This window comes from Eschrichtius robustus, chromosome 6 (assembly GCF_028021215.1).
Source record: "Eschrichtius robustus isolate mEscRob2 chromosome 6, mEscRob2.pri, whole genome shotgun sequence".
Classification (NCBI taxonomy): Eukaryota; Metazoa; Chordata; class Mammalia; order Artiodactyla; family Eschrichtiidae; genus Eschrichtius; species Eschrichtius robustus.
Window position 1 is genome coordinate 66,652,465 of NC_090829.1, and position 25,552 is coordinate 66,678,016.

Genomic DNA, 25,552 nt, shown 5'->3' on the forward strand with positions numbered 1-25,552 from the left:
ACTGCAGACTCACTGCCCACTCCAGCTAGGCATTACCGGGACCCAATCAGTCTCCACTTCAGAAATCATGGACGGTGTTTCCATGGAGCTGTGCCCGAAAAGAGGTGATCTAAATCTTGCATGAGAGATGTACATCAATAGGGAGCTTTGCCTAGAACACTGTGACCTAAAAAATAACATTAAGGAACTCAGAATGCAGAGTCAGTTTCAGAGACACCAAGTGACCTTGTGCAAGGCACCTTGTAGACTGCCTTGTTGACCGTACTCCCCTAATGAATGGTGACTGTCTCCATGAGTACCCGGGCCAGCGAGTACGTGCCCCAGCCAGGGACAAACATTCTGATATTCACTGCCCTGTTTTTTAAAGGCAGCCTACTTCTTCTATTAATCATCTTGCTGTTTATTTGTTCTGGGAAGGCAAGCACTGCTTCACAGAGGGAAATATCGCCTAGTGGTTAGATTGGAACAGTATCTTTGCTGCATCTCCTTTTGAAGATCCTGCCCTTTTTATTTTTTCAAATCCCTTAAATAAAGATATCCATGATACATTTCTTGTGGCGTTTAGGGCCAGGAAGGATTTGGTCCCCCTTCACAATCCACACATAGCCATCCTTCCTTTACTGAATGAAAAGGACTGCATAATACCGTGCATTTCCCTTTTTGTCTAAGCTGCTGGGAAGCTCAAAATCACACTATACGCTTCAGTAAAGTTATTCTAATTCTGAGTTTTCTTCCTCCTCACTGCCCTCTTCTTTCCTGGCCAGGTCTTAATCTTTTATCTGTGTTTTGGTGAGGCTGTTGTCTCTCTGTCTTATGAGTGACTTTGGATACTTTCCGGAAGTGCCATGCAAATAAATCAATAATGTGGGCTAATATGTTTCATGAGTGCTTTCCAGATGAGAAAGTTTGGAAGATGAATGCTTATTCTATGATGAAGTCTGAAATTTCACTTCTAACACAAATTAATCATTTATATTTAAAAGCTTATATGTGATAACAACTATGGACCTTTGCATAGTCCTTACCACTTAATAAGGCAAATGCCTTCATATATGTGCCGTCATTTGTAATTAGTGTTCTCCCTTTATAGATGAGAAAAGTGAGCTTTAGAGGGATTAAGTGGCTTGCCAGAAGTCACAGAGTTAGTAAACTCAGATCTCCTGACCCAGAGCCATGTCTTTTGTTGGTCCGCACTCCCCATATCACCTTGTCTCTCACTGGCTTCCATTTTGTTTGTTTTTTTAAATAAATTTATTTATTTATTTATTTATGTTTGGCTGTGTTGGGTCTTAGTTTCTGTGCGAGGGCTTTCTCCAGTTGCGGCGAGCGGGGGCCACTCTTCATCGCGGTGCCCGGGCCTCTCACTATCGCGGCCTCTCTTCTTGCGGAGCACAGGCTCCAGACGCGCAGGCTCAGTAGTTGTGGCTCACGGGCCCAGTGGCTCCGTGGCATGTGAGATCCTCCCAGACCAGGGCTCGAACCCGTGTCCCCTGCATTGGCAGGCAGACTCTCAACCACTGCGCCACCAGGAAAGCCCTCACTGGCTTCCATTTAAACCAGCATTCGTCTCATTATCCTCAAACAAGTTGCTTGGGGTTTTTTAATGTGTCGATCAGATTGAAACAAAAGGTCATCTTAGTGGTTGTTTCTCTTGCTGAGCTGGTCTGCAGGCACTCTGGAAACCACTGATTTAAGGTCTAAAGTGTCGAGCTTGAAATGGTCCTTCTAGAAAATCTGAGTTCCCCTCTGTCCTCCTGGGGTTCCATGCTTCAGTTTAACTGACACATCATGTGCAACTCTGTTTGAGGTGTAAAGGGAAAATGGGGGAAATATGATCTCTAACATGCCTTTCTCTTCTAAAGAAGTTATTTAAGATACCTCTCCTAGGCATCCCCTGTCCCTGAGTGGAGCACAGAATACCAAATCCACAGATTGTTGGGACAGTTGTGGAGAATGACTCATTGCTTCTGAGGGCTGGACGGTGTGGAAAAACATATGATATCCTTTACACTCAGAACCTCAGGGTCAAGTTGGTCCCCCAAGTGGGTCAGCCAGTCAACCTGCTTTAACGTGACTTTGAAAATGAGGTAAGTGCTGCATTTGAATTTTTCTTTCCTCCCACTTCAGGCCACCCACCCACCACCAACTGTAAGTTGAAAAGCTTTGGGGATAGTTTGTCCAGAAGGTCCACTGCCTGTAGAATCTTCTGGGAGGCCAAGCACCTTGAAAGAGGTGTGCATCCGACACCCTTCTTTGTGATCTCCTTCTCCAGGCTTGGCCGGATCCAATTCTGGTTTCCCATTAGGCCTCAGGTCCTGCCCACAGTCTGGGGGCTGGAGAGACTAATCTCAAAGGGCTAGAAATGAGTCAGTTTCCACACTCAACTTCAGGCGTGTGGCTTCCTGAAGCCCAGACGAGGAAGCTCTGAATTTCAAAGAGCAATTTTTTTTTTTCTTTGCATACCATATCCGGAACTGAAACCACCACTTCATTTCACTTAAGATCTCACACTACACTCAGATCATCAATAACATTCCAGAGATAAGATACCCAGGCTTTGTCAGCCGAGTCATTCCGTCTCTGTCACTCTCTTTTCTCTTGGTGCTAATGTTGTTGGTTTTTTCTTTTTCTTTTGTTCAGTCCTGACAACACAGAATTTGGAGGCCTTCGTGTTCTTCACAGGTGTTTATGAGAAGTAGGAGCCACATATCTAAAACTGCTGAGGGTTTGGCCCTGCGTATAGCTTTCTGCTTTCTCTTGCAAGTCAGCTTGGCTGTGTGTGAGTTAAGGTCCTAGATTCCATGTCTCATTCCAGGGGCAACTGACTTTGCTGAGAGCTTCCACACGAAGGTAACAGGTCACATCACTAGCCCAGGAAAGTGGTTAAAAGATGGAGTGTGTGGAGAGATGTATGCAAACCTCGAGAAACAGGAAAGTGACGGAAAATGTACACATCCTCCCAATGCCAACTGACACATCAACCTACTAGTGGGGAGAAGGATCTCCATTATATATATATACCATATATAAATGGTATATATACCATTTATATAGTACCTTACAATTTATAAACTATTTTCTCATCCTTTATCTCTGTTCATTCTCACCAGAACTTGTGAAATTATCCAGACAAGCATTATCCTCCCCAGTTTAGACAGGAGAGAGTACCCAGTGCTAGTAAAAGTGATGGGCCCAAGCCGAGAGAGTGGAAAAGCCATAGACCTCAGATTAGAAGCCGGTTGTATTCATTCCAACTCCAGTATTCTTGTAACTCCCTTTTAACCTTATATATAATATAATATTACATCATAATCCATGACCTAATGTTATGTAGTCATTTGTTGACATTTTAAAATTTTAGGTTCTTATAGGTCAGGGTTAATGGCTGTTGGTCATTACCTTTTGTACAAACCTTCTAGGTCTCTGCTTTCTTTATTTAAAATGTAGAGGAAGGGGCTTCCCTGGTGGCGCAGTGGTTGAGACTCTGCCTGCCAATGCAGGGGACACGGGTTCGAGCCCTGGTCTGGGAAGATCCCACATGCCGCGGAGCAGCTGGGCCCGTGAGCCACAACTACTGAGCCTGCGCATCTGGAGCCCGTGCTCCGCAACAACAGAGGCCGCGATAGTGAGAGGCCCGCGCACCGCGATGAAGAGTGGCCCCCGCTTGCCGCAACTGGAGGAAGCCCTCGCACAGAAACGAAGACCCAGCACAGCAAAAATAAATAAATAAATAAATTTATAAAATGTAGAGGAAGGCATTCAATCCCGTGTTGCTTTCAGATCTAATGTTCTGTGGGTCCCTGTGTCAATGACTACTGAATCCATGGGATTACCCAAAAATATCACCCAAAGGATTCACCATGGAGTATCAGTGCCCAGGATGACTGTAGTATAAAGTAAAAATGGTTACCATGGTCAAATAAGTTAGAAAAAAGCAGGATTATTCAAAATGAAACAGGTTGCTTTGCTCTGGCCCTTCTCAGAGCCTTTACATGCAAATCTACATGGGGAGGGAGACTATGGATGTGAAACATTCCTCTAAGTTAGCCCTAGAACATGGATCTCATGGAATTAATATTCTATGGAGCCCATTTTGATAAACTGATAAATGGCGGGAAATTCTCTGATGATCCCGTTGGTCTTTTAAAGCAACATCACAGATTCCAAGAGAAATATTACAACCACCCCAGCACCACCACCACCTCCCGCTGCACCCCACACCAGTGTTGTACTTGCTAGGCCATGGAGGGCGGTCCTCCACGCTGGGTACCACCTAGCATGGAGCAATCCAGCTGCATGATCTGGATCGCATCACTTCAGCCACAGAAGCCTCTGTGCTGAAAAAAAGCCACCACAATCCATCAGAAAGAAAGCACTTGCACATGTGGCCTGAATACAGAACTAGAGGCAGCTCCTTTGATTGCTTTGGAAAGTTACTGCCCTTTCATTTCCCTGAGAGCAGGATCCCATCATCCTCTTTCCACGAGAGGAGAAAGGTGAGACCGCTTAAGGATTTTCCACTCTGTCTATTGTCACTCTGACTCCTGTGGCTCTTCCGGCATCCTTCCTCTTTGGAAAAAGGAATTCTAGACTCTTGGAGAGACTCTTGGGGTATGGCAGAGCACAGGGGGTTTTATCTGGTCTGTAGCCCTTCTCAGCTTGACTCTTCCTTTCAGCATCCCTTCCACAGCCCCTGGAGGACAGCTTCTGGGATGACGTGCTCTCCTCTCAGAGGCAGCCTGGCTCCATGTTTTAACAGTTTAGATTGTCCGAAAGTTCTAAACCACACTTTGTCTCATGAGAACTTCCTCCTGTGGTTGGCTCCAAAGAAGTCTGATCCTGCTTCCACAAGCATCCAATGTGTTGCTGCCAATCTCACAGGTGACTCGACTTGTCTTAAATCCCATGTCTTAAAAGTCCCATGAGCAGCGCGTACTTCCATTCTCAAGCCCAAAGTACCTTGTGAACTAACCTTCTACCGTCTCTTCCCATCTTCCTTGTTCTAGAGGAAGTCTTTGTGATGCCAAAGATATTATTTACCTGTTTGATTGGGGATCCTCCACTCTGAGTGTAGACTTCCTGCTCTGGGTTTAGGTCTGCAAATGCCATCTTCAAGTTTAAGGTAGTGTTTCTACTTTTGACCTCAGCCACATTTGTGCTTGGTTAGAGATCGCTAGTTATATGATAGACTGAGACAAATCATCTTTTGTTCTAAAATGACATGAAACTCCCTAGTGCTGAACTATGCAAAGGAAACTTCAGGCTGAAAGAAGGCATACAGGCAAACACATTTAAAATGACCTTGGGACTTCTGTTTTATTTGCAGGAAGAAAACAATTCTCATTTTTCCCTTGACTTAGGTAGATGTTCGGCACTCTTTATCAACCACCTAGGTAGTGCTTTAAGATTTTACATGAAGATTTCACATTCATTATCTTATTTATCCCCATAACAACCATTCAAGCCAGATACTATTGTATCATGTTATTACGTTTTATGGGAGCACTGTGGTTATGGGCTACTGTTAATCTTTTGTTCTATTGTTAGAATCCTGGACTTCAATTCAAAAGTTCTAGGTTCTAACCCCTCCATGACCTTTGGCAAGTCACTCTCTCTCTTTGGACCTCAATCTTTCCAAAATAGAAGAGGTGTGGGGTAAACTAGATGAGCTTCAAGAACCCTAATCATTGTCGGCCTCTTGCGACTGCTTGTCTTTGTTCGCAATGTGACCAGAGAGACAAAAAACACAGCTGGATCCAGGAGGGCAAACCTCTCCCCAGTATTTGCCACACTGATGGTAAGTGAGAAATATTATCCCATTAGCTTTACATCTAAAAGGACAACATGCCCATAATCGTTCATTATGTGACAATCATTTTTTTAATATAGAAATCCTGCTTGGTTCAAGTAAAGAAATGTTTGAGAGAAAGTTCAAGTTTTGAAACTGCTAATACCTTCCTGTGATGGTGTGTGGGACGCAGTGGGGTGGGGAACAGTAAGCCAGACAGTTCATCTTAGGGGTAACCTCTTTGGTTTATGTAAAATATATGACTCAAAGCAAATTCATTCTTGTAGGCTGCCATGCCTGAAGGAGGACGAAGCCGCGCTCAAAAGAGATTGAGCCGTTCATACAATTAATCAGATACATCTCTGTGTTGTATGTCACGATGTCTAGTTTCCAGAGGAAAGATCATTTTCAAACCGCATAAATGATGATGCTTTTGGAAAAAAAAAAAAAAAAAAAAAGCAACAAAAAGGAAAACCCACTTCTCAATGTAAAGATTTCGCTATGAACTCACCTATTGTTTGTATTTTACACCCACGGTCTTGATGCCTATTATCTCTGAAATCATTTCAGTTTCCAAAAATCATCTGAAACACTCCTACACCTGGGGCTTTTGATAAAGAGTCCAGCTTCTACAGAGAGAAAGAGTAGTGTGTTTGTGCGTGTGTGTGTGTGTGTGTGTGTGTGGTGTGTTTGAGATCGAGAGACAGAAAGATGAGTTTGGGGGAGAGGGAGAAAGTGAGAGCACACTTGTGAGTTGCACAGCCTGGACACCTGGGAAGACCTGAGTATATTTCACCGTAACATACGAAAAAATTCTATGAGTGTGGGTCTTCCCTCCACAGATCTCTCTCTTGAGACTGCAAGGAACTTTTCGGTAATTTTACTCTGATGCTAAGAATAAAAATAATGATGAATGTTTTTGAGCACTTACAATGTTCCAGGAACTTTTCTAAGAGTTTTAATACACATGAAATCACATATTACAAGTCTATGAGGTTGATACTATTCTTGTCACATTCTATAGATGAAAAAAAAAAATGAATCACAGAGGCGTAAGCTCCCCAATCTCTGGCTTATTAACACTGAATTAAAATCTTGCCTGACCACCATGAAGACTGGAGATGCCACTTCCTCTGGGAAGAACTTCCAGTGAGATGGAATCTCTCTCCTCTCAACAGCTTCTAGCTTTCTCATGGCATTGAAGCCACTGCCTGAAACTATAGTAATCTGTGCACATGCCAAATCGTCTCTGGAAGACTCTAAGTTCCTTATGATCAGGGTGGAATTAAAATTATCCTTTTTCTCCCACAGCCATAGCAAAGTGCCTGGAACTGCATAGGCACTTAGGAAATATTCGTTGAATAAGTGAATGAAGAGACCCAAGTTTCAGACCTGAGTTCTGACAGTCATGTTAGAAAAATCAGTACAGCCAGCTCTCTAGGATCAAAGCGGGCTGAATCCTGAGACAACTATCTGTGACTTTTAAAATAAAACATCTCGTTTCTTTTTAGCCTTGCAGGATTTTCCTCTGAATTCATCTTCACCTCTTGGATAGTTATGGTGTGTGCCCTGTCCATGTGACCTGAAAAGTAGGTTTCAAAAGAAATACTGTAATGAGAGAAAGAAAGCTTAAGTGATGTCTAGTTCGGAAGTTCATTGTACACCCCTCCATTGCTGATCCTGAAGTTAACTTTATACAGGTTAAATAGATATAGTTCTTCTTAGCTTTCTTCATCCTTTTCGAAATGGAGCAGAACCCCATTTAAAACACAGGTTAAACCTCATCCCCAAAGCATATCAAGACCATATAGAAAAACTGAGATGTAACAAGATGTCTCTGATAAAACTGTGATCTTATAAGGAGCTCCTCAAAATAGATAATCCCCCAAAGTCACCCACTTTAACCCTCTCATTTGGCAGATGGGGATAATGTGGCTCAGAGAGAGGAAATGAGTTGCCAGAGGTGACAAAGCAATTCAATTTACAAAAGGAGGATCAGGGAAATCTTAGGTGAGACTCTTTTCCCTTTTACATTTTGCTAGCCTTCATGGCTGGGTTACAAGTCAATGATTCCTGAAATGAAGCTGATTACATTTGAGGTAAAAGTTTGATTTGGGTTTGACAAAGTCCTCAGGCTTAGGCAAGACCAATCATAAGGGCCTGGATGACAGGAGGGTCTCTAATTTTGATCACATACTAAACATTTGTACCTACGAAGCCATGGCAGGAAAAATTAGTTGGTTGGCATCAAAAGAGCGTGAATCAAATTAAGGAAACATTACCATTTACCACTGCAACAAAAAGAATAAAATACCTAGGAATAAACCTACCTAAGGAGACAAAAGACCTGTATGCAGAAAACTACAAGACACTGATAAAAGAAATTAAAGATGATACAAACAGATGGAGAGATATACCATGTTCTTGGATTGGAAGAATAAACATTGTGAAAATGACTATACTATCCAAAGCAATCTACAGATTCAATGCAATCCCTATCAAACTACCAATGGCATTTTTCACAAAACTAGAACAAAAAATTTCACAATTTGTATGGAAACACAAAAGACCCTGAATAGCCAAAGCAATCTTGAGAAAGAAAAATGAAGCTGGAGGAATTAGGCTCCTGGACATCAGACTATACTACAAAGCTACAGTAATCAAGACAGTATGGTACTGGCACAAAAATAGAAATCAATGGAACAGGATAGAAAGCCCAGAGATAAACCCACGCACATATGGTCACCTTATTTTTTTTATTGAAGACAGCCTCTTCAATAAGTGGTGCTGGGAAAACTGGACAGCTACGTGTAAAAGAATGAAATTAGAACACTCCCTAACACCATACACAAATATAAACTCAAAATGGATTAAAGATCTAAATGTAAGGCCAGACACTATTAAACTCTTAGAGGAAAACATAGGCAGAACACTCTATGACATACATCACAGCAAGATCCTTTTTGACCCACCTCCTAGAGAAATGGAAATAAAAACAAAAATAAACAAATGGGACCTAATGAAAAAAGCTTTTGCACAGCAAAGGAAATCATAAACAAGACGAAACGACAACCCTCAGAATGGGAGAAAATATTTGCAAATGAAGCAACTGACAAAGGATTAATCTCTAAAATATACAAGCAGCTCATGCAGCTCAATATCAAAAAAACAAACAACCCAATCCAAAAATGGGCAGAAGACCTAAATAGACATTCCTCCAAAGAAGATATACAGATTGCCAACAAACACATGAAAGGATGCTCAACAGAACTAATCATTAGAGAAATGCAAATCAAAACTACAGTGAGGTATCACCTCACACCAGTCAGAATGGCCATTATAAAAAATCTACAAATAAATGCTGGAGAGGGTGTGGAGAAAAGGGAACCCTCTTGCACTGTTGGTGGGAATGTAAACTGATACAGCCACTATGGAGGGCAGTATGGAGGTTCCTTAAAAAACTAAAAATAGAACTACCATACGACCCAGCAATCCCACTACTGGGCATATACCCTGAGAAAACCATAATTCAAAAAGAGTCATGTACCCCAATGTTCATTGCAGCTCTACTTACAATAGCCAGGACATGGAAGCAACCTAAGTGTCCATCAACAAATGAATGGATAAAGAAGATGTGGCACATATATACAGTGTAATATTGCTCAGCCATAGAAAGAAACGAAATTGAGTTATTCGTAGTGAGGTGGATGGACCTAGAATCTGTCATACAGTGTGAAGTAAGTCAGAAAGAGAAAAACAAATACCGTATGCTAACACATATATATGGAATCTTAAAAAAAAAAAAAAAATGGTTCTGAAGAACTTAGGGGCAGGACAGAAATAAAGACGCAGACATAGAGAATGGACTTGAACACACAAGGAAGGGGAAGGGAAGCTGAGATGAAGTGAGAGTGTGGCATGGACTTATACATACTACCAAATGTAAAATAGATAGCTAGTGGGAAGCAGCCACAAAGCTCCGTGCTTTGTGACCACCTAGAGGGGTGGGATAGGGAAGGTGGGAGGGAAATGCAAGATGGAGGAGATCTGGGGATATATGTATATGCATAGCTGATTCACTTTGTTATAAAGCAGAAACTAACACACCATTGTGAAGCAATTATGCTCCAATAAAGATGTTAAAAAAAAATTTCAAAAAAGAGCATGAATCACTGTTCTCACCAGCAATAAATCCAATTGCTGGCACAGAAGAGATCAAACGCAAAACGACGGCTGAGGTTGGAAAATGTTGGCCTCCCTTCATCCACAGTTCTTCTGTCCATGTCCATGATGGTAGAAAATGTTACTTTGCCTCACAGTGAGGGTGAAGGCTTTTAGAGTAGTTATGATCTTGAAATGCTGCTGGTGGCTAAAAAGCCATCAAAATTGAGCAGTGCCTGAGCAGATGGCAATGACCAGCAGGTGAAGTTTCAGCCTTGACCCTGACTCTGTACCTGACTTTGGACGTGCCACGTGCCTCTGTGGGCTGCATTTCCCCCATCTGAAAACTGAAGAGGTCGGACAGGGGATGTGCAGGGTCCCCTCCACCTCTAGGATTCATGACGCCCATGAATGCGTCAATTCCTCCTTTTCCTAGTATAGTTCTGTGAGTCCTCAAGTGAGCAGCAGCTGAGAAAAATGTGATTTCAGCTAACATTCTTGACACCAAGAATTACTTTTACTCACTCTTGTAGCCATAGGAAGCATGCACCCATTTTGGAGTCCAAAGAACGGGCTCCATTCCAGTCTCAGCTCTACAACCTTGGTGATCTTAAAACAACTTCAGTTCCCTTTCTCAACCTCTGATTCTTCCTCTGAAAAGTCCAGGTAATCATACCTATTTCACAGAGTTGTCTTGTGGGTCAGATGAGATTTTAGATGTCAAAGTGCTTGTAACCTGAAAAGCATAAGGGGTTGTGTAGGGGAGGATGAGGATGAAGATGTAGACGAGGGGTTATGAACGCTTTTTGATTTTCCATAGAGATACAAATGAGCTGTAGGTTCACGGTCAACAAGTAAGGGCAGGGACGGAGATGTGCTAGCTGAGTGCTCTGCTCACCCTGAGAGCTACCCCGGCAGCTCCTGCATAACCCTCTCTTTCCTTTCCACCATCACCCCCGTCTCCCCAGTCCAACAGCAAGTGTCACCCGTCTTACGTCTTGTGCCTCCCTCACCCCCACCCACCTCACTGCAGACCCAGCTGGAGTGTCAAATCAAAACCCCTGTGCAGATGTCTCACCCTCACTTCTTTAGTCTTCTAGACCATCTAAAAGAAAACAGCAGAGGTGCTCCCTCCGCCTACGCATTTCCCTTTGTTTTGAGGGCTGTGGCAGCCGGGTCCTGTGACAGTTAGAGCTCCTGGCCAGAAAAGCAGCTCCACCTCCAAGTCCTCTCTTGGCACTCGAGTTCTGGGTGTTCAGCAGGTTACCTGGCATTTTTCCAGTGGTAAGTAAGGCATGATGGTATCCGGTAGGCATGACACATTGGGTGGAAGACAAGTCTTTTCACATGCAGCCACAAACTGATGAGCTGCAAAGGATATTAGGAGCTACCTGGATCAACTCCCCATCGGTTACAGATGCACAAACTGAGCCCTAGAGAAGAGAAGCAACATGTAGTGTCATTTAGAAATAGAGCCAGGAGGATCTATAAGGACATCTAAGCCAAATTCCTCACTGGACAGATGAGGAAACTGAGGCTCAGCAATGCTAACACACCTGCTCTTGAGTTAAAGAATTAGTACCAAAACCCATAACCTCTGGTTCAAAGTACAGACCTCATTTCATGAGAACTACACATCAAATACATAGTGAGGAAACTGTGTACATGAAATACAGCTTCTGAGTTAATGTAGATCAAACAGTAGGTTATTATATTCATGTAAATTTGGGGAAATAAGTTTATTTCCGTATTTTGGAATTCCCATTTTACTCTATAAGAGATTCATCATGTGTTCCTGGGTATAGGATGTGATGAAGAGCATAATTAAATTTGTGTTGGTGGTTTAAGATAGATGGGTATAGGCAAAACATAACTACTAAGAATTACCTTTATTCCAACCCTGAAACCCAAAGGAGCCATGTAAGTGTCAATTTTCTATCATCAGGAAGCAGTTTATCTATGATGGTCCAAAGCTAGACCCTACAGGGTGAAAGTTAAGCCTGGAAACAGAGGAGTCTATACGTGTATTGGATACGAAGCCTATTACTTACTGAAGTATTTGTGTCACTTTGGGACCAGGTCAGTAGTGTGCTGGTAAATATTTAACAACTGGCTCTAAGTGGGAGGGGTGTGGTAGGAGGAAAGTCCCACTTGCTGTGTTTTCCAATATCCTGGGTATAGATATTCCCACCACAGCTACTTTCAAGCTACTAGTGCAACATTGCTGAGTGTGTAGTTTGGAAGAGATGTGCAGCAGTATGTAATGTCTCTAACATGTAGATAAAAGCAATACTAATAACTTCAAGAACATACATGATAATAAAATTTCATAAAATAAATAAGAAGCGATGAGTTTTGAGTATTTTCTACCATTGTTTTTAATGTAATTTATTTGTATGTTTACATGATTTAATTTTTAACAGTAGCTGTGCTTTCAACCAGTTCACCAAATTCCTGATCAGCTCTTGTAAGCTGGAACAAGTCAGCCCCCAGCAAACCACTGGGCCAGACAGATCTGAGTTTGAATCCTAGCCTATTGTTCTGCCAGCTATGTGATGTTTGGTGAGGTTTCAATCTCCTTTGAGCCTTAGTTTTTTCAGCTGTGGAAGGTGACACACTAACAGCTTCATGGGTTTATTAGTGATGTTCAAATGAGATAATGCTTAGCACAGTAGCTATACATAAACACTCCACAAATCACCGTTAGTGCATTCCAAGCCAAATTCATTCACTCAATAAACATTTTGCAGGAATGTATTTTATAGGTGTTACCTGTGGTACATGATCTTCAGTATTACGTGCTTCGGGGTTCAGAGTGCCTCAAACATGACTCTTGCCCTGCTCACAGCGAGCTTACAGTCTAACAGAATGGAATATAATGGACCCCAGGAAGCATAATCCAGAGCAAGCTATGATCAGCTCAAAAAAACCCAAAAAGCTTGGGAAGGGAGAGAAGGAAGGATTCTTGGAGGCAACAGCGTTTGAGCCATAGATTTCAGAATAGACTTGTACATACAGAGATGTCCAGGAAGGGAGGTGCCAAGAAGAGAGAGGAAAGGGAGCAAAGGCAAAGATAAAGGAACACGGAGACATAGATAGGAGTATAAGATTTGGTGGAACAAGGCATATAAGAAGGGGTGCTGGAAAGATTGTTGGAAAGACAAGCAACTTCCTGATCATGTTAGCCTTGAACGCAGAGGAATTTGGTTTCTGTTCACCTAGGTAAAGATGAGCCTGGGGAAATGTTTTCCTCTGACACAGAGCAGATTTTTGGATTACCGATCATATTATGTGAAATATTTATTCACTGAATAAATTTTTATGGTCACTGTTCTTCTTTCCTTTAACAGGAATCGTTAAGAGTTAACCAGATAGTGAAATACATTCTTAAACTAAGTAAAGTTCCCCTGTGGAGAAAAAGTCCTGTGTTCAGCGATAGAAGGTGGCATTATAACTCCCAGATGAAAACAGAGTCATTATTGAAAGCCTTTGTTAAATATTAGGAAGGCTCAAACCAGTGGCAGTATTTCATGAGTTTTGAATTGTCTGCTGCATCCCTCTTGCATTATGCTTCACACACAAAAAAAGTCATATGACCTACATCTTTATCTGCTCCCGTCTTCAACTTCTATATATAGGCTTCGGTTATGAATGTTTTTTCCTATGAAAAGGTCAGACCTTGCACATGTACCTTCAATGCAAAGCCCTGCTTATTAAAAAGCAGGCAGGCGAGTCTGTAAAAGTCATTGAAGTATTACTGATGTGGGGAAAAGCTTGGCAGCTTGCTGAAAAAGAAATGGCCTCCCAATTTTCTCAGAGAGAAGGTGGGGAAACCTCTGTCTCGTGATTACAGAAGCATTTTTTGCCTTCTGGCTAAAGCACCCCGTGGCAGTCTGTGGCACCCGTTTACAGAAGCGGGCTGGGACACCCCTCAACCCCCAGCTCCCTCATGCACGCGGGTGTACAGACTCACCTCGGTCAGAGAGACACCAAGCTCGGTTAACTCCTCCTCCACACCTCAAACCCCCATGGAACATCTGGAGGTGAAGCTGAGGAAGGTAACTCGGCCAGAGAGATGCAGACCCAATTTGGGGTTTCCGCTGAGTACAGCGGCCACCTTTGGCCAACATTGCAACACCAGAGAGAACCGGGGGAGAGGTGAACTCTTACTTTTAAGGCAAAAGTTCACAGGTTCAAATACCACTCTAATGTCAGCTGCTCCCTGGGGCTAACCTTTGAGTCTGAATGTTCTGATAAGATCGAGCTGCTTTAGGAAAAACGCCTGCCTTCCATTCGGTTCCTTTCTCAACAAGGTCAAGCTCTTTCTTGGAATGAAATTATTTAATAACCAATGTGAACTAGATAGGATGCTCTCTTTCTTTCACGGAAAAGAAACTGAAGTTCTAAGAGGTTAAGTGACTTGCCCAAGTTCACTCAACAAGTCAGGCTTCTGCTGATTCAACATGTGGCCTAGGAACCAGCACTGGGATGGGCAGTGCTGTCATAGAAAGCGGTAGATGCCATGTGCCTATCCTCAATTAGTTAATATCTACCTGCTCAGACAAGCCTCACAGGAGACCTTACAATATAAGGATCACCAGGTCACAGCGAGTAAAGTATTAAGTTGAAGGTCAGAAGAACTTCGTTATGGTTTTAGATCAGATGCTGTCAGACGCTTATTCGAAACAGACATAGTTCTGACCTCATGGAACTTGGACTGGTGGCCGCCTACACATACATCACAGATTCTGTATATAATTTTTTGCTCACCCCTTCCTCCCCTTCATCTGCCCCCTAGAGTGTGAGCCTCTCAGGACAGGAGGCATGCCTAGCCCGCTTGTAAATCTCACTGCCTGCCACCCAGTAGGTATTGGTTGCAGGAATGATCTGTGAGGTTTCCCTCACAGATAAAAGATCACAGATAAAAGAGATAGAGGCTTCTTAAGAGGAATTAGAGTTGAGCTTCATTTGGAGCACTTCACCTATTTCTTTTTTTTTTTTTTTTTTAATTTACTTATTTCATTTATCTATTTTTGGCTACATTGGGTCTTCTTGCTGCGCATGGGCTTTCCGTACTTGCAGCGAGCGGGGGTTACTCTTCTTTGCGGTATGCGGGCTTCTCATTGCAGTGGCTTCTCTTGTTGCGGAGCACAGGCTCTAGGTGCGCGGGCTTCAGTAGTTGTGGCACGCGGGCTCAGTAGTTTGTGGCTCGCGGGCTCTAGAGCGCAGGCTCAGTAGTTGTGGTGCATGGGCTTAGTTGCTCTGCGGCATGTGGGATCTTCCCAGACCAGGGCTTGAACCTGTGTCCCTGCATTGGCAGGAGGATTCTTAACCACTGCGCCACCAGGGAAGCCCTTCACCTATTTCTTGACTAACACAGTGATTCTTGAAGTCCAGCTCTTGGACTTTGGCTGCAGAGGCCCATAAACAGTAGCTCCTTCTTTTCTTCCACCTCTAAGCTCTGTGTCTCACCTACTTGGCTGGACTTCCTCCCCCGCATTGCTAAGTCTGTCTGGGTCCTGAGCCTCCCAGATCCAGCCCCTCTGGTCACCCACAAAGTTCCCTTGCTGACACCTAATGCAGGTTTTAGGCCCATGGGGGCTGCCAACTTGGTGATACTGAGATAAAGATATTCTCAGGTTTGAATAAAGCAGTGCTGAGCACTTTGTAGTTAAATAAGAAGGAAAAGAGAAGAACAAAAACTCATTTTAGCAGGAGGAGCTGTCCAAGGAGACAGCAGGCTGCTTCCTGGGGTGACGATTCCCCATCACCTGAGGAGTCTGCCAGAGGCAAGGCCACCTCCGCAACAACGAAGTGGGAGGGTCAAGCATGGGATGGAGACATGTCACCCCTGACAGCCTTTCAACCCAATCTTCTGGGACCACCTCTCCATTCTTCACCATCTTGAGTATCAATGATGTACTAAATCCCTGAAATTTCATCCCCTCTTTTCCCTGATGAGGGGTCCAACTTGAAAAATTCACTTTCATCTAACTACATCTTTACTAGTCCACAGACTATCGTAATAGTGCTGGTCCAAGATGAATGGTTTTCTTCTCTTTTGTTAGTTTAACTCTCTTAAAATTCCACTTTTGATGCACTGCTCCCCTGCTCTGGAAATTTCATCGTTTCCTATTAGCTCTAGGCTAAACCCCTATCATTCTAGCCTGGCACCCTAGATCTTGCACCATAAGGCTCCAACACTTCACCTTTGCAGCCTCACCTTGAACTATTCTTTATCCACCACTTTGTTCCCTAGTCTGATAAATGCAGAGCCTCTGAATCACTCTTCATCTTTTGCATCTCCACATTTCTCTTTACGTTATTCCGATACCGATCATAGTTGCGGTATCTATTTCCTTATTCCTTGGAGTATTTCCTTATTTGTTTGTGCTCCTATATCTTCATTGTCACGTTCCCAGCGCTCAGTCTGGCTCTCAGGCCACATTTATGGGTCGGAATTAACTTGAATTAGAAAACATTTTTCCATGCGGGAAGGCAGAAGGGCACATTGGTGAAGAGCACAGATTCTGCAATCAGTCTCCCTTGCTGTGAGTCCTAGCTTTGTCACTTACTGGTGGAGTGATCCATATCAAGTTACTTAAACTCCCAGGGACTCTGTTTCCTCATCTGTAGAATGGGAAAAATAACTCCTGCCTCATGTTATGAGGTTTAAATGAGTTGGTTTGTATGAAGTGCTAACTTCAATGCCTTGCACACAGCTATCCACTTAGGTGGTACCTATTCGTTCTTTCAGATGCCCTTTAATTCTCCCTCCTTCATGAATATTAATTCTATTTTCCATGTATAAAGCACTTCAGAGTTTACGAAGACCTCTCATATGTGTTTTCACATTTAATCATCACAGTAATATGGGAGGTAGGTGTCTCCATCCCCGGAGAGTTTTGGTGACACAGGTAAAAGCAGGCGGTGGGGGATTGTGACAGGAACTCAGAGATTCTGGTTCTCTGTCCTGAGTGTATTCAGCTTTAACATTTGCCTCCTGGTCTGGCCCAGAGGGCTGGCTGTGGCACTGTCCAGCTCGTTGCCAGATAAGCCCCACCCCTGCCCTAAGGGAAGGGCCCACCGAGACCCAGAGCCGGTGCTACTGTTCCTGCAGTGTCTGAGCACACAGACTGAATTTCTGGACCAGGCTTTGTCTTGTTTCAGCGGCGAGGGGGGGATTTACTAGCTTCACGCACTCCCTGGAGGCCCTGCGGTTTCATTTCACCTCCGTTGCAGATTGTTCTGTGACTTTTGCTCCATCTCTGTATGCAAACCTTTCTCACTGCAAGACACCAGGTAATGCAACCACAGAACAGAACACCCAGGTTAGAAGGGATCTTGGAGATCATTAAGTCCACTTCCCCAAAACCATCTTACAAATGAGAACAGGGAGTTGTAGGAAGGGAGATTGCTTGTCCAAAGACCCCACTAGTTTATGCGCTCCTTAAGGCAAGGTCATGTTTAGGCCCTGGAGAAATAAGTGCAAGACGCTTGCTTTCAGGAAACACATAGTCTAGTAAACTATGTTCTCCTCATTGTCTCCAATGTCTAACCCAGTACTAGCTAACATATGCAGTAGGTGCTCCATAATTTCTTCCTGAATAAATGAATAATGAATAAATGAATGTCACTGGTCAGTCCCTGGTTAAGCTGACCCTAGACCCGAGGCTCTAGATTTGCAAACTTGGGTTCCCCTCTGCTCATGCTTTCTGCCTTTCCCATTCAGATTCACGTCATAGGCTTGAGAAACAGCTCAGAAACACGGCCAAAAGGTGTTGCAAATAGTTCTGCCCATCATGTTTATTGATGACTCGCAGGTGGATTCCCAGTCATCTTGTAGAACAGTTTGCACTCCTTCTTTCTCCCGAAGTGATGGAAGCTAAGCAGAGAAGCAGAGATACCGCAGAAGATCAACATCCACAGGCCCAGGACCTGCCCTGTGGGAGGCCGGTGCTACCTAAAATGTTCCTGTGTCTTTGCTGCACGAACGGAAACCAGCACATGATGCATAATGGTTCATGATGGATATCTTAACGTGTTTCAAATTTTTCCTGATTTCACTCATTTCATAGAATGTCCAAGCTGCAGGGTGCCTTAGAGATACCTGGGCTTAATAATCCCTTTATAGGACAGCTGGAAAAGAGTCAAGAGGGGGTCAAGGGTCAAGAGGGGGAAATTGAGTGGCTCATAGTCACACAGCATGTCAGCAGCTCAGACTAACCTGAAACCCAGGCTTCCTGGATTCCAGTTCAGAGATTCTTTCCATGTCCCATAGTGCTAGACTTGGCATTAAGCCAGCAGACTACCTGAGTGTAAGCTTCTCAAGAGTGCAGGTTCTGTATGACTTACCCATCTCTCTTGCACTGCTAGCATAGTGTTTTGACTTCACAGAAACTCTTTCTTTGCTCAGCACTGTGAAGTTCTCAAAGAGTTTTCATGTTCATTATGAGCCCCATTTTATAGATTGGGGAGCCTCAGGTGGTCCAAAGGGCAAAGGGCTCATGGCCTCAGAAAAATGGTAGCAGGACTCGAACCTCAGTCTTCTGACAACTAGTCCATGCCCTTCCTCTACACAGCATAAGCAATTCAATAACTCTTTGGTGACTAAGTGAATGAATGGTGATACGATGGATGAATGAATGAACAGCTGACAAACATAGGAATCAACCAATCACTCTTGGGATTTCCAAGATGTAAAAAAAAATAACTCCAGACCCTCACTCTGCTTGGACCCATGGCAACTTACTTCAGCTCCCTCACCTTTGGTTTCCCTTCACTTGACACCTCATATGTGTGCTTAAGGGAAGAGGAAGAACTAATAGCACCTAACCTCCCTGATCTTTAAGGGGCCAATCATCCCACAAAAGCATGGAGACAGAAATTTAAACCTCCGCAATATCGCCATGTAGAGATTACCAGTAATTAATATCTTGGTGAACATCCATTCTTCTTTAGTCTTTTTGTCAAGCGTATATATAATCTGTTTAATGGATTCATGCTGAACAAACTGCCTAGTAATCTGTTTTTGTCATTTAATAATAAATCACAAATATCTGGTTGGGTCATAAGTGCGTCAAGTGGGAGAAGGAACGTAATACTTTGACAACATTTGATCTGTTGAGTAACACACAGATGTTGAGATGCCCAAAAACTGCCTTCCATCGACTGTGTCAAGGGCCCAATGAAGGCATCTTGCTGGGCTCTGCAGAGGCTTTCCTGCCTCTAATATGGCCATGGCTAAAACATTGTTAAGATATGAGTAATTAACATAGCTTGGAATAACAGCTTTCAATTTGCACGCACACCCACCATTATATGTCAATCAGTGCACTCAGGCAGAGAGAGAGACATCGTACATCTTGTATGGTCTTTGTAACAACCCCAGAGAAGAAGCATGGCTCACGTCATTATTTTAAAGATGAAGAAATTTAGGATCAAGGTGATTACATGTACCTGCCTGGAATTTTTGTTCTGCTTGGTTTTTTTTTAAGATAATATCTTCAGAAATACAATAAGTCAACAACTATAAGCCAATGTTCAAAGGGGAGTTTCTTACATTTGAAGATTAGCAGAGGATTTTATCCATTTGTCGTGGAGTGGAGACTTGAACTCATTTTTGATCTTTCATTCCAGACTTTTCTTTACACCATGCTTCACTGCCTTCCTGCCTTAGGTTTGGAAGGGTTGGATGATTTTCGTTCATTTCATGGAATGGAGTATACATATATGAACGTGCCCCACCTCGACCAGCACGAGTGCTGACGATGCATTCTGTGGCCTCTACAGATGGGCTGGCTGCCTGTCACGTCTGTAAACGAGGTTTCATTTGATTAATGTGGGCCACTGGGCAGGACAACCTCCCCTGCTCAGTGAGGCGAGGGCCACGGGGCACGGCTGGCTGGAGGGCCAGAGAGAGGTTGTGATTCATTTCTGCCCCAGGCACCCACCTGGTTGACCTGGTGCAAGGCTGTGGGACCAGGGGAAAGTGAGAGGCTGCAGGCGTCCTGCCTGTGAGCTGGGCCTCGGGAGTAATAGCGAGAAGAGGGGTGAGAGTAGCAGCTGCTGAGGTTGATATTTATATAATGACTCTCTGTGCTCGAGGCAGGAAGTGAAACCGAGGTTCTGCTGAGACACTTTCCTTCCCCCCCACCGCTGCCCACGGGCGGCTCCAAAGGGGTGACATGGGGAGAGCCTCAGCGGCTTATGGCCAAGCGTGTGCAGAGACAGATGCACCAGGCTCGTGGCTGGGATGTCAAAGCCAGGGTTCTGCTGCCAGATCCCAGAGACCACCACCTCCCTGGTGTTCTCAGCTTAGGCCCCCTTTTTCTCTCCACCTAGCTCCCCTTTATGATGGGGAGAGGTCTGCTGTTCTCCTCAGCTTTGCAGGAATGCTGTGAGGGTGCGTGAGATAATATCTCTAAACCCAGGGCCAACCAGACCTCTCAGCGGAATTAGCATCAAGCTCTTTATTACATTTCTATGACCATTTCCAACACTGTCACCTGTGGTTTCTATGGACGCTTGTTCCTTGACTTTTCTACCTGCCTCAAGCAAACCTTCTGCCTCTCTCCTCTGCTTTCCTTTCAAGCATCAATATCTTTTCAGATTGCCTTAGGCTTCAGAGCAAATATTCCCATCGGTGCCCACCTTCCGTCTTGCTTAAGCCCAGGTTTCGGAATTCTATTCTTATCTCTCTTAAAAAAAGGGTTATTTTAATATAGATGGTGGACCATCTAGAGAGGCTTTCCTATTCTGCTTCCCACCTTAGTATGGGGGACTGTTTTGAATCATGGAGAGTTCACAGGTGAAAAGGGCCTTAAAAATTATCTAGTCCCCTGCTTCTCAACGAGTGAAGGACCAGCGGCAGCAGATGCATGGAGGACCCTGTTAGAACTACAGAATCAGAGGCACCTCTCCAGACTTACAGAGCCAGAGTCTGCATTTTAGAAAGATCTTTAGAGGATTCATATGCACGTTGCGCTTTGAGCATCACTGCCTTAGCCCAAGATGCTCGTCACCAGGAGGAGGAAATAAGGGCTCGAACACGGAGCTGGACCTGCGCGAGGTCACACAGCACGAGAATGTCGTCAGGATGGAACTCAGCGAACTGTCTAGTTTAAGTCCCTTTCCTCTGTACAAGGCCCTAATGAAGATATAGTTCCAATGCCGGCACTATGAAACAAGCCGGGCAATCTCTTTCCCCTTTTCATTTTTTCTCTAATTTTCATTTATGGGTATTTTTACAATTTACTTGACTAATAGAAGATCAATACAAATGATTTTCCATCAACTCCTTTGAACTCCTGTCTGGTCTAAGTTGCCATGCTAGTTGCTGAGTTCTACAGGGTCTGATGTGCTTATTTAAGGGATATCCACCTAGAGTTTATTTGAAGGGGAGCTTCTGAGTAGCTGGCCAGGAAAGAGAAATGTGTTATCAGATGTTTCAGCTACCTCAGCCTTGGCCTTCCATGACCTTGCCAGGAAGAACTATGAATGACAGCATATTTTAGAATCACAAAATGACAAAACTGGAAAAGACATTAGAGATCATCTCATCCAACCCTTTCAAGTCGCAGGTGGGGATGCTGAACCATAGAGAGAAATGACTTGCTCAGTATTTTTTTCCAGCAAGTTAGTAGCATACTGGGGGCAAGAGTTCAAATCTCTTGCCTCTCAAGTCAGGGCTGCATGTATGAACTTCTGCCCACCCCCTCACCAAATAATTGGAATGGACAAACTAAATAAATAAGTCATCTGGGCCAGAAAGCATCTACCCCAGAATTCTGGAGTAAGTCATGGGTAGAATTGCCATGCTAGTTGTCAAGAATGCACATCCAGTCATTGTAAATGGCCACTGAACCAGAAGGAATGTCACCCTGCCAGTGGGTTTCCCACCCATCTGTTGGGCCACCTGGGAAGCATAAGCTACTAAACCTCATTGCCGTGTCTGGAATTCATAAGAACAAGTGGGATCATGGAAATGTAAAAGCATAACCTATCAGGGGAAAAAAACAGAAGGACTTTAACAAACCAATGTTCTCTAAGAAACTAGGGCTAGGGTCTAAGTAGGGGACTATTGAAACTCAAGGCTTTCAATTTTCGTAGATTCAAGATATCTGTGACTGAATTTTTACATCAGAGAGCAGCTTGATTCCAGAATTGTTTGTCATGATACTATGTCATCTTTCACAAGGATCATGGAAATAATATGACAATATTGTTGCAACCTCCCCAAATAGAGACTATTAACAAAGAAATCTCCAGACATCAAAAATCACCCAGAATTGGGTTTTAAATCATACTTTAATAAGAGGACTTGGAAGAAAGAAAATAAAGTAGTGAAATCTCCACTTTTGCAAATGTCATGAGCATTTCTAGTCATCATGGTGCCTCATTTTCAGACTACCTTAATGGTTTCACCATTAATATTTCATCAGATGCTCAAGGTGCACCTGTGAGCTGAGCAGACCGAGCTCTATCATCTCCCATTTGAGATGAAGAAGCCACGCTTCAGGGAGCAGAATGTGTTTCCAAACCTTACATCCCTTGAATCCCATTTGGACTCCAAATCCAGTGCACTTTTCATCACACAGTATTGCTTCTGGGCAAAGAAATACCACAGCAAACAACAGCTTCTAATATCTGCACACCTCTTCAGAAGTTACAAAGCATCTAGATAGCTCCGTGACACGGGGAGGAACGCAACTGGCTGTTGAGAACCTGCTGTGTGTGACGAGGGGTTATATCAGATGCTCTACATAGTTGTTTCACTGAATTATGACCGTGACTCTTTGAGGTGGGTGTCATTTTTTCTTTCTGCATATTAGGAAACTGAGCAAGGTTAAGCAACTTGTCCATGGTCACAAAGCCATAAATTGGTGAAGCTCAGATTTGAAACCTGAGTCTATTTAGGTTCAAAGCCCTTCTAGGTCAAATATTTCTATTATCTCAATGTGACAGTTGAGGAAATGGACTTAGAAATATTAATAAACCAAAACTGTAAAGCTAATAAATCATAGAGAAAGAACTCAAACTGGAGTTCCCTGACTTTAAATCTCAGGGGCATAAAGATCTCAGGAGAATGGGGGGAGGGGAGGATGTAACAACCGAGCTTCAGTTTGGAAAAACAGAAAGCAGTGCTCTTAGGTAACTTATACCCTAATCTCTCTTTATAAAATGATGGACACTAATGTATCACAACTCAGGAAATATATTTAAGTTTATTTCATTTCACTTCTATAAACAAGTACTGAGTATAGTTGCCGTACCAGGTACTGTGCAAGCTACCTGCGTGGATCTTCTCTTTTTTGAGTCTCTTACCAATTTTTTGGAGTATTGTTTTCCCCATTTCCAAAGGAAAATTAGTGACATGTCAAAGGTCACATAGCTAATAAGTGGCAGGGCAGAAATGGAGATCAACTTGACAAATCTGAACTCCAGTAGCTTAAGCTGAGGCACTTGGGTTTCACCAGAAAGAGTATGGAAGCCAACAGAAAGACATTATCCTATGATCAAATGATAGCATTGTGTGGGCTCAGGAAAAACATGGCAGTTATAGTCATGGACTTCAAGAAAAATTCAGTGGAGCTGGGGAGGTGGGGAAAGGACGGAGGACTATTCAAATCATCAATATGATGGCGCTTGTTGGTAAAACAGATAGACTTAACAAAATTAGATTTCCTCAATCAAAAAAGAGAAGGCTATACTCTGGTTTCTCTTCAGGACGCATAAATATTTTGCCTTTTACTAAAAAAGAGAAGGCTGAGAGGGGATACTACAATGCTTGATAGAATGGAACTGTGTACTTAATCAGCAAATCTCAGAAAAACAGAACTATCCCAGCCTCCCCTTAGCCCAAAGTTTGCAAGAGTTAGATTGAAGTATACTTTACATAGTAGGTGGTAACCCAATGAGCGCAGAGGTAGTAACTAGCTAGAAATAGGTTTAAGAAGGGATTATTTAAATACCATAAAGGCTCATAAATTCCACATGGGTTTATTAAAGATGAGTGACAACTTGAAGTTGACCTGGCCTGAATTACCACCTCATGGGCATCCACTTGTTTACGTCCAGTGGCAAAGAGCTCGCTTTCTCCCAAGGTAGGTCATTCCAGCTATTGAGAGCTCTGCACATCAGAAAGTGCTTTCTTAGGTTTAAACAAAACTTATCTCTATTTACTACATTCATCTTGGCCCCATCTCTGCCTTTGAGATGCCAGACAACAAATCTGAAAACTCTTCCTTTTCACGTTCCTTCAGGTGTTTAAATCCAGCTCTTATTCCTATTTGTTGAAGTCAATGTCATGAACAAAAATCATATTTAGGTAGCAATTGTTTGGTGGGGGGGACTTTAAAAATTCTAAAGGAAGAGTATAATGTCACATTTCCAGCTTTGAGAGGGCTAAAGAATAAGTATTAGACTGGAAATCAGGAGACCTAGATTCTAGTGATGTTCTGTAACTTTTTATATGAAGTCCATGTCACTTATCTGTCACTAGTTAGTAAATGGATCTTACAGGGCAGGGACCTCACATTTCTGGACCACAGGTTTTCTCTCTCCTTCTCTCTCACTCTCTTTCTCTCTCTCTCTCTCTCACACACACACACACACACACACACACACACACACACACACGTCCCTTGCTCCTTAGCCTTCAGAATCATCTTCCAAATGCCTTTTGGCTATCTTTATTTTCATATCCAGCAGGCAGTTTATACTCCATATGTTCCACACCAAATTCTCTCCCTCCAACCCTCACTCCGTTTTGTTTCCAGCTTTATTGAGATATAACTGACTTACAACACTGTGTAAGTTAGAGGTTGATTTGATACAGTATATATTACAAAATTATGACCACCATAGCATAAGCTAACATCTGTATCAAGTCCCATAATTACCATTTCTTTTTTGTACTGAGAACACAAGATCTACTCTCTTTGCAGCTTTCAAGTATATAACACAGTATTGTTAACTATAATCACTATGCTGTACATTGGATCCTCAGAACTTAGTCATTTTATGGCTAGAAGCTTGTACTGTTTGACCAACATCTCCCCTTTCTCCTACACCCCAGCCCCTGATAACCACCTTTCTAGTCTCTGTTTCTATGACTCTGGCTTTTTTAGAGTTCACATATAAGTGAGATCATATAGTATTTGTCTCTTTCTGTCTGACTTATTTCACTCAGCACAATGCCCTCAAGGTCCATCCATGTTGTTGCAAATGTTAGAAATTCTTTCTTTGTCTTGGCTGAAAAAGTACTCCATTACACACACCACATCTTCTTTATCCATTCGTCCATTGATGAACACTTAGGATGCTTCCATGTCTTGGCGATTGTCAATAATGGACCACAGTTCTCTTAACTATAAGATAAAGAGGTTAAACATGATAATGTTTATTCTCCCTTCTGTCCATGATTCTCTGGCTTCAGCTTAGTCAGCCAGTGGTAGTTGTGAAACCCCAATCCACTCCTGAAACTCTCTTCAATATACCATCAACGGAAAGGAGTTTTATCAGTCCCTTAAGATGGACCAACACAACTGGATGGAAATTTCATTGACCATGATTACTGGCCACTAACTCTCTCACCCCCAT